General features: G+C 44.3%; 1 protein-coding gene across 4 annotated transcripts in view; it reads right to left on the minus strand.

Moving 5' to 3' along the window:
* The window catches only part of ncoa2 (nuclear receptor coactivator 2), a 49,237-nt gene extending 39,310 nt beyond the window's left edge, over window positions 1–9,927 (minus strand). For all 4 annotated transcript variants that reach the window (XM_079181703.1, XM_079181701.1, XM_079181702.1 and 1 more), the window contains exon 1: window positions 9,806–9,927. The gene's annotated coding sequence lies outside the window, so the exon portion shown is untranslated. The remainder of the gene's footprint in view (window positions 1–9,805) is intronic.
* Window positions 9,928–10,131: the final 204 nt, after the last annotated feature.

Genomic DNA, 10,131 nt, shown 5'->3' on the forward strand with positions numbered 1-10,131 from the left:
GTGAATGTGCTAAACTGCCATCAAGAAAAAATGTAAAATGTAAATGTCTTTTGACAGCAGCGGATTGATCATGGGATGAGAGCAGAAACGCTGCCTGAAGCCAAACCTTGGGTGTCGTTGTAATCCCTTCTTTCTCCCAGAGTTGGCAATGGGCTCCATCCGAGTAAAAGGGCTGAGCTAACAATGCTAATGACCCGGCTAATGAGGTTGAGATGGCACACAAAAGGGGTAGATGGTTCATGTGCTAGAAATTGACCGTAATAGGCCAGGTCGCCGAAAGGCTAAACACCAATGGAGCCGCTACTTGGTGCCTTTTGAGGGGCCCAATAATGGCCTTCAATCCAATAAGAATCAGGGCTGATGTCCGTCCTAATGAAAACACCTGGCCGTGTAGCTCTAGTTACACCAAAATCTGGTCAAGACCCTCATCCCAACCAATAATCAATTGATTTTGGTTCACATAAGAGCAACTGGGAGGTGTGGTAAATCCCATAATCAGATTAGGATTTCCTCAAAGTATACATGTTTCGCCACACACGGGGCTTGTGACAGCTTATAGGTTAAGAAGTATTGTTTTATAAGCAGCAGGTTTAAACCGATAGGCTGGCCGTAACACTCTGAAACGTACAGCCTCAGTTGTGTGTTGGGAAGCCCGAGAACAAGGCACTCGACACCCATAAGCGTCAGTGGTGACGCTCAACAGCAGAATGACAGGAATGTGGTTGTACAGGTTTCTTTCTGAGGAGATCAGGAACACCTTGATATATATGAAAGAGCTTTTTCACAAAACTTCTTTAAGATGTGACAAAACACACTAACTGTTCTCTTAACTTTATCATTTTTAACGACTCGTCGCTAAAATGTCAACCGCAGGTTCATCTCAAAGGTCAGCTCACTTTAAGTGAACTTGTCTTGATGCAAGTTGCAGCATTCATTCACCCACAAATGAACTGTAAACACACTGCATTGTTCGGTTCATTGATACGTTACTGCTAACTTCATACTCATCGTCACACACTCTCTCTCAACCAGACAGTCGCTATCAAATATAAATTTGTATATCTTCTTTCACCATCGCTGCAAAGAGGGTTAGGAAGAAGAGGGCTGCTAACGATCTGTACTATTTGGACTACAAATCCTGGAGCCTTAGAGACATCGACATACACAGATACCCTCCCATAAAGAACGTATTCATTACACTTTGGCACAGATTTCGCAGCAGACTTCAATGGGCTGCTCGGATGTGCAGGTGCGACCCTGTTGTCAGGTGTCGTCACACCTGTTGCTCAAATAACATCCAGTTCCTTCAGCTGTGAACTCAGGGACAGTAAACACACGTGTACTTAGACATGAGACAAAAAAAAAAAGAAGGTGAGTCGTAATGACGAGAGACAGCTACTACCTCAAAGAGCCATGGAAATGCAGAGTTATGAGAGAGAGAAGGGATCTATCTTTGCACACAGCATGCTTTTAAGATTTGAAGCTCATCTTGTGACTCGTCTGAATGTCAAATGCACATCTATTGTGCCTGCGTGTCCACCATCTTTCATATCGGGTCACAGTTTGTATGGAATTAGTTCCCGTGGAGGCCTGAGGCCGTACAGTGGAAGGCAGACTCGGGATAAGGAGATCAGCCGACACAACTGTGTCACTTCATCAGCCGAAGACTTGAGACAATGCGACGGGCCGACGCTCAGACTCACAGCAAACGCACACACAGCGTCTGACGAATCTGCAAAACGCAACGAAATACAAGTAGATCGAATCACATTTAAATTAGGAAGCAAGAAAGAAGTGCATAGGGTTCTTTCGTTTACCGAACCAACGCGTGAGACGGGTAATAATCTGCAGAGGACGTTTCAGGGGATGACTTTAAACCCCGGCATTACCTGATTAAGAGCGCTGCCGCTCTGACAGTAGAACATGTAATTGGACCAGACAGAGCAAAGAGCAAAAGGGAAGCAGCCTTCTCTCCCTTTCACAGCCAGGTCAGGCAGCCCCTACAACAACAATTATTTAAACCTTTCCTGAGAAAGAGAGACAGAGTTACGAATAATAGCTCAAATGATGTTTTTTTCAGTTTGAGCATTTGGTGAAATAACTGATAACAATAAATCTCCAGAATAAGGTATTAAACAAATGACAAGCACACTCCCGTGCTTCCATCTTATCTAGCACACTGACCACTGATGAAACCCTGCCAGGTCAGACGGGACTCGGGTCTTCGTGTCAGACACAGTGGCATGTCTGGCTGCTCGTCATGTGCATCCCTTACATGATGGTGTAGCAGAGCTTCCCAAACAGTCCAGCCAAACAGGAAACTATGTCAAAGTAGCAGGCCCATGCCAGAGGAGGAGCATAGAGGCCGCGGCACAGCCTCACACGGTTGCTTTACAATAAAAAACAATGTCCTACAACACTTTTGTATTTCTTGCCATTGAACAATTATGCAAACTGATGTCAGATGCCCCAAATAATATGAAAGAAAAATGTGATGTAATGCAATGTCCTGCAGTTATATGATCGGTGGTGATTGTGAAGATAAGATGGCTAGCGAAGATTATTAGAAGTTGAGTTGATTTATCAGATTCACATGACTAGAGTAAAGTGACTCACTTGTTATTTTTAGCATAGATTATTGTATAAATCATTTAAAAACAAAACAGGCTTAAAATCTTTATTTACCTTTAAATAAGAGTGCATTAATGTTTCTAACTAAAACACATTAACGCTTACAGCGAAGGTTTCAATAAATCAGGTCTAACGAATCCCGATTACAAAAGTTAGATCCGTCAGGAATAGACATGGTTTTAAACATGTCTATGTATAGACTGTGGGCTAAAACGCACAAGAAATCTAATTTTCCTTTTTAATAATATACTCTATATTCCATAAGATGGAACGGTGGGGACATTAGAACCTACTGGCTGACTAATCCGTATCCTTGTGGAAAGCCCGGTGGTATAAACGCAAAAACACACACAGTACACGGCAAAGATATCCAACTACAGTAGCAGCTCTGTATCCAACTAAAATAGAAGGAACTCCGACTGACGTGCTGGGCACAGCTCGTTCTCTAGCTTTTGCACCCAAATGAAACACACATTGTAGCATTGCAACTCTGCCGTGGCAGGTGTGTTCCTCCGGACCAAGAGGTTTGGATAAGTGGTTCATAAAGTGGTTCATTCCTTCATTTCTACTTTGGGTCAAGAACCTTTAGATACTGTCCCGTCAGCTTCTGTAGCATCAGCGTAGCGTCACGGCTCTGTCTCTCCTGTGTAGTCTCTTATCCAATGAGGGCCTTTGTTTTGCGCTCCACTGCCAGATGAGATGGGAGGCGGTTTTGTTTTGACGGCCCACATCAGGTGCCAAAAACCACAAATCTCTGGAGTAAATAGGCATGAATGGAAGCATTTTGACATGCAAACAAACACACACTGGGACAATTATAGGTAATTTGGCTGTCCTGTTAGAGAGGGGAATAAATTATGTAGAATTTCAGTTCTATCATCCTTTATGTTGGTATTCACAAATATAAAAAAAAAGGAAAAAGCAAAAGGTTAAAGATACTCTTTCTGAAAACTCCACACCAGGAATTAATCTCCCTGTGTTAATAAGGACACGAATGGCTTTTAACTTACAAACAATCACCATCGTTAGCTTTTAGTGAGGTGTAGTGCGTGTTCATTACCCCCTCTATCCCACAGTAAGTAAAGAGACCTGCTGTATTGCATCTATTCATTATCATCCCAAAGATATAGTTATCACACTAGCAGGTAGTGTCTCTTCAGTCTTCAGTCCATATGTAATTCAGAAAACTTTTGCTAGATTACTTTTTTTAAAAACAACGGCCGCATGTCCATCGCGTAACTTTCTGTAGAGCTGAATTACATGCGCACCATGTTCACCTATTATCACTGGTCGTTTCACCCGCCGATTGTGGTTAATTGTGGGAGTTAACGGGGCGCGATATGAGGCTCGTGAACCTGCGCAACATTTTATGCTCTTGTGATTAATAAAAGGAAAACAAGTACTTCAGCTGATGGGGGCTGTGCTTAATCTAGCCATAATGTTAATCTACCGTGTTCCTGAACTGTACAGTATGGACGGGAAACACGGGTCAGCTGAGGAGATTCCCTACCGCGCTGAAAACAGTGAAGATAAAGCAAGCAAAAGCATATTATAGGTCAGTAAGGGAACACTGCTGAGTCAGCAGAGAGCGAAAGAGAGAGGGAGGGGAGGGAAAGAAGGGAAATCAAGCTGGTCAGAGTTTGACCCTCCGCCTAAAAACGAATCCCCACATTGCTCTGGTTTATTACGAGGGAGTGAGAAATGCTGCTGCTCTGCACACGTCATCCCGTACCAGCGTAGCCCGGCCCGCGATATATACCGCCGTTTACCTCCAACCCACAATAAGATGGTGCACCAGATTTTTTTTCTCAGTGGGCAGAATCACGCTGCATATTTTTTTTGGACCACCCACCCAACTCCACCGGGGCAGCTTGCTCAATCCCAGTTCTCCCTCCCCTCCCTCCCTCCCTCCCTCCCTCGGTGCCAAGGATTCCACCCTGGGCAGTGGGAAAGATGCCAACCACATGCTAGCAGCCAGTGCCACAAACGCATTGTGGCAGAGGGGAAAGCACAAATGAAGCCTTCAAACCCACGCTGCCTAACCTTTACACACAACTCCTATCAAGGTATCAATCAAGTGGATAACATCCTGCACCTTTACGATCTACCGTTATCATTCTTTGAGGGGATGGGTGTGTTTTTATGCCTTTCCATTAAGCGCTTTATGTTTGAATAAGTACTTTTTAATTAATTTTATTACCACAATCGGATCAGTAAATTGTAGTTTACTGTAGTAAAGCGTGAATACAAATGGAGGTGCCGATTTCAGAAACAGCAACAGTTATTAGATCTACCGTTTTGTACAGCTAAGCGATACCAGCCTCGCAAAACAAAAAAGGGAAAACAGCTGCAGAAGCATTGTCACACAGTCATGTGACCTCTGCTGTCTCCTCTGCTCAGGCCTAACTGGCTGAGGGCACCTTCTTTCGCAATGAGCAGCAGACGCCACAATATCATCTGGCTCGGGAGATCGATATGCACTTCGCTGTAGCTGACCTACATAAGTGGAGGAGCGCGGACCGTCGAAATCCTGTGAGCCTAAAGATCCTCGGAGTCTCCATGGGAGCGGAGCACGAGGCCGCCCATGGTGTGAGGTTACAAATCTCAGTTTTACAAAAACATTACAGTTTCAACTAACCATATCGCTCTAACACAAACCGACTGCCACAGAGAATTACCCCACCTGGACGAGCCAAGGACACTTCAACAGGGTTTGTCTGCCAATATTGAGCTTAAATGTTCCTGAATAATTGCTCTGAGAAGCGAACTCGTCCACGGCCACTCACTGCAGACTGGACCGCTCGATTGCCAAGAGAAAACTAAAAAAGGTGCAAGTTATCAAAGAGCAAATTTGGGCTCCATTTTATCAGCAAACAACTGTAATTTAGCTTACATCCTAACACTTCTCTTCATTGTTAAAGCGCCTTAATTAAAAGCGCTGTACTCGGATAATTCCAGTTCTACGGTTCAACCAAAGAAAAAAAAGCTCCTGTGCCCGGCTGCTGTCATCAAGACGGGACCTAAACTCTTAGCACAGATAGGAGGAGGGGGGGAGGCTGCTTTGAGGTCAGCCGAACAACACAATGACAACACGCCTTGAAGCAGAGCGCGAGTAAATAATCCGGCTCCTCCTCTTCCATGTCGAAGCCCTCTCAGCTCTCCATCAACCATCTCTGCCCTCGCTTCTGACGTCTCTCCTCTCCTCTCTCTCTCTCTCTCCCCTCGTCCTCATCCTCTCTCCCTATGCTGTAAAAACCTGGCCATTTCCCCCACAGCTCATCCCTCACGCCCACCCAGGACCTGTCACACGGCTGTTTCCATGACAACACCAACGCAGATACAGCAGGGTGAGATGCCCAGTGAGACAAACAGGGAGCGGTGCATCATGTCAAGAATACACCGTGGCCCTCGCGGCGTGTGATGGACAGATAACACGACGGAGTCTGAGCGGTTACAGCGTAAACTTGACGAGAAGACATTCTGGGATTGCATAACCCGTCTATCTTCCAGTTTGGTTTCTTTTAAATTTGAAAAAGACAGGAAAATGCTAATAGTTCAAGTCTTCTTTAACTGGTCTGGTCTTAGTGGTTTCCCCTAAAAGCAAAGCAACCCGTACCAGTGTCTCCTAAACATTCGGTTTCAGAATGGAATTTTCAGATTTGATCGAGGGCAGAAATACTTTGCAACATCCTCATGAAAGCTCAGATTCCTGCCAGCGTTGGATGTTGTCATTTGATACGGCGTTTAAAAAAAAAAAAAAAAAAAAGGAGTACACACACATTAAAGAGGCTGTATGAGACGGAGGGGTATGGTGTTGTTCAGGAGCTGGACGCACTAAGCGGCAGAGACAGGGATGTCATTTTCCAGCCTGGTTCAAATGAGTCAACGTAATGTTGTTCCCCACGAGAAGAGTGTGGAAAGAAGAGGAGCCGGAGGAGCTAACTCGTAAAACGTGCTATTTTAAAAAAAGGGATTCATGTCCAATTGAAACAGAAGCGTCCTGTAGATTGGTTAGGTGTCACACATTTAGAAACTTCAGCATTAACAATTCTCCAACATAGTACTTCTTAGAGTGAGATCCGACAATAAGTATTCTGATAAGAATGTTCAAATAATGAGGCCCAGTAAGGTATTCAGGGCTGCAATTCATGATTATAACCAGTCCAAGGCCCAAAGATAGTATTCTAGAAGACAAGATATTAAAGATTGGAATCTAGAACCAGAAAATCTGGCTTTTTAGTTTCTAAATTTGATATAAGTGATTAATTGATTCTCTAAAATGTTGCTGATTAATTGTCTCCTGAAGGACTAATCGATTAACGGACGAATCATTCCAGCAGTAAATGAGTTTAAGCGTCTAGGAGGAGAGTTTTTCATTCTTCTAAAACTGCTTATGATTCCAGTGGGGCCGTGGTTACAAGCCTGGAATAAGTTCAGTTTGGAAAAGCTTAAAGCCCCAATAACAACTGGCCACAATGACCCGGGGTCCTTGTGTGATTTAGGTATTCATCCCAACATCTGTGTGATGGAGTTTAAGACACAAAATCTGCATTTTAATTGAATTTACTGACCAAATCCTATAGATTATCCACCAGATATAACTAAGGCATAACAGCATGCGTAGCTAGATGAGACTACTGATTTTGCACACAAAATTCAAAGCGTCAATCAGTATTAACGGCAAGAATGATTCTCATTACGTCCCCGCTCGAATATGAAATAACATGAAATTAAAAATATACATAGATGTACGCTGACAGACCTCAGAAATAGCATATTTGCAACAACCTCTACTTTAGTTCACTTAAGCTTAAAAATATGTGTTTAGTGTAAAGATAGTCTCATAACACATGAAAAGTCTGCATAAATGGCAAAGCATGTCTGGCATAATTACAAAAAACAGGATTTAATTCTACATTAGTGGGTGTGCAGTACAAAACAAAAATAATTAGCTGTATAAGGACTATCATATTAGGCCAACAGTAACAGTCAACAACCCGAGAACTGGCAGCAAATGCTACAGAACAAGGGTCAAATGATTACAGTATCACTCAGGTGACGCAACAAAGCGAGCCTATCACAGGGCAAAAGTCGGCGATTACAAGACGAGAGGCTTGTCTCCAACTGCAATAGAAAAACACTTTGCTTTGTTTTATGGAGTCGTGAAGACACATTGAACACAGGATGGGCAACCCGAAAAAGAGCCAAACAACACAGACGGTTTGTGTGAAGGAAGCAACAAGACATTAATGTAGAGATTGCTTCCAAACCATGTGACCCGCTGTCACACACCTGTTGCTAAAGCTGTATTATACAATGGGTTAAACGGTAACACACACACACACACACACACACACACACTACACTAAACTAAACTGTGCCAAGTCAGTGTGGAAAAAAACAAAACAACCTCCAGTCACTTATCCTCGTATAAACGTCCACATACTTGCATGAATTCCGGAATTGTCATCATCCAAAACACAGTCGTTCTATTGTACTGTTCAGACGAAATGACACAAAACACATTTTTCCGCGCACCAGCCACGGGTGAAAGCCCTGTAACAGGAATCTGAGCAGGAGACGAGTATGCTTAGACCTAGGAGACAAGCAAAGCAATACTACTACGCACACTGTACACGCATACTGTTGGAATGCATGCTTTCCTCTGTGCAGGACTGCATTCTTTGCAACTAAGGGAGCCATATGCATGCACCGTGAAGTATGAAGCACATGCCATCATTGTTTCTTTTAAATTCCTTGAGTTTAGATTCTATGTGGCTGCCTCTATTGCTGACTGCGATCCAGCCCTTGAAGTTGCAGCCAAACCTGCAGCTGGACAACATATCATATTAGAAGCTCAACGTCGGTGATGTGACACCGGTGCTGCTTGCTGTGCACCATCAGGTGGGCAGAGTGATGCAACAGAAACTGCTCAACTGGTTCCACGAGATGCGTTCCTGCAGCAGTACACGCGAGGAGCGTTGACAATCACCGACATGGCACAAGCTGTCTGCCTGTATAGTCCCGAATCAGTCAAGCAAAGGGGCCCCATATTAGGAGTGCAACGCAGGCACAACAAAGACACACACAAGTCAAAACTCTGGGTAGCACCCCCCCTCTCATACTACATAGGCACCTTACATCTACAGAGAGCACCTTCTGTATTTAATTAAAAGTCCTGCCTCCGTTTACACCGCACACAATGAAGCCCCCGCGTGAGCGCCACGCAAATTGTGTTTTTAACACATATATCTATATATATAAGTTGTATGACGTGTTGGGAACGCAATGCCACAACAAACTGAAAGCACCGTTTTTCCTCCCCCGAGCTCGGAGCGTGGAGGAGCGACAGTTTTGGGTTTCTCGTCCCCGCGTGCATGGACCAACTTTCTGAACACTTTTGTCCAAATGTTTAAAAAAAAAGGAGACCGTTCAACTGGTTAAAGTGCTCGCGTTATATAGCTCGACTGCTACATATAGCCTAGTAGTGGAGCACCTCGACGATGCATAGTAACACAAGAGAAACAGGAGTTCAGCAAAAACAACGAGAATATGGTCCCTGCACCCTGAACACATGGAGGAATTTAATAAACTTACCTAGTAGCATGTTTAACACCACCCAAAAATGAGGTTAGCAGCCCGCTCAAACACATGCTGGTAAGAACTGTCCTGACTCACTCGTTTATTCTGACAACGACGTACCGAGCAGCCAGACTTAGCCTGCGGCTAATCAGCTAGCATGCTAACTACGTTGCTGCTGTACTGGCGAACTTCGTCCGGTGTTGTATACACGGTCACCCGCTCACTCAGCATAAAAAAAACCCAACACAATGACATATTAAAGTATTGTGCACGCTATATTTGTATGGCACACCAAATGTATACGCAGGTCACCACTAAATAAAAAAACCGGCTGACAAACATTGGGAGTAACTCGCTTGCACAAGCTTCGCTAAATTGAGTTCGCTGCAGAAAACACTATTGACACAGGCAGCGGGGTTAGCCGAGGAGCTAACAATGCTAACGAGCTAACGCCGAAAGCGAGAGCCTGTGCCAGACACAGACACACAACCGAGATTGAAGACCTCGCACTGGATCGGGTTTTTTTCTCCCCCACAACGAAAACACTCACGTCCCGTCTCGGCAGCGAGCACCAACACGTGTGGCTACTTACGATGTAATACTTTCTGTCCGTGTCCTCGTTGTTAAATTCCGTTTATCAGACGCCGCTCTGACCTTCGCGGTAGTGAAACAACATTTCTGCTGGCTAACTGTGCCGCCATGTTACTCCTGCTGTGCAAACCAATGCTGAGTGTTTATCTGGAGCTGGTAGCTGCTATCCTCCCCCACACCAAACCACATCACGGGGCTTCCAGCAGTATCAACTCAGCAAACCCTCAACGCTGATTTACCTGTTAAAGGATGACACGATTCTTCTTATTTGATCGAACTGCGTTCATTTGCTGACATTTAATCTGGAATAAAAAAAGCACTGACAGT

The sequence above is a fragment of the Pholis gunnellus genome (genome assembly GCF_910591455.1).
Source record: "Pholis gunnellus genome assembly, chromosome: 20".
In the NCBI taxonomy this organism is placed as follows: Eukaryota; Metazoa; Chordata; class Actinopteri; order Perciformes; family Pholidae; genus Pholis; species Pholis gunnellus.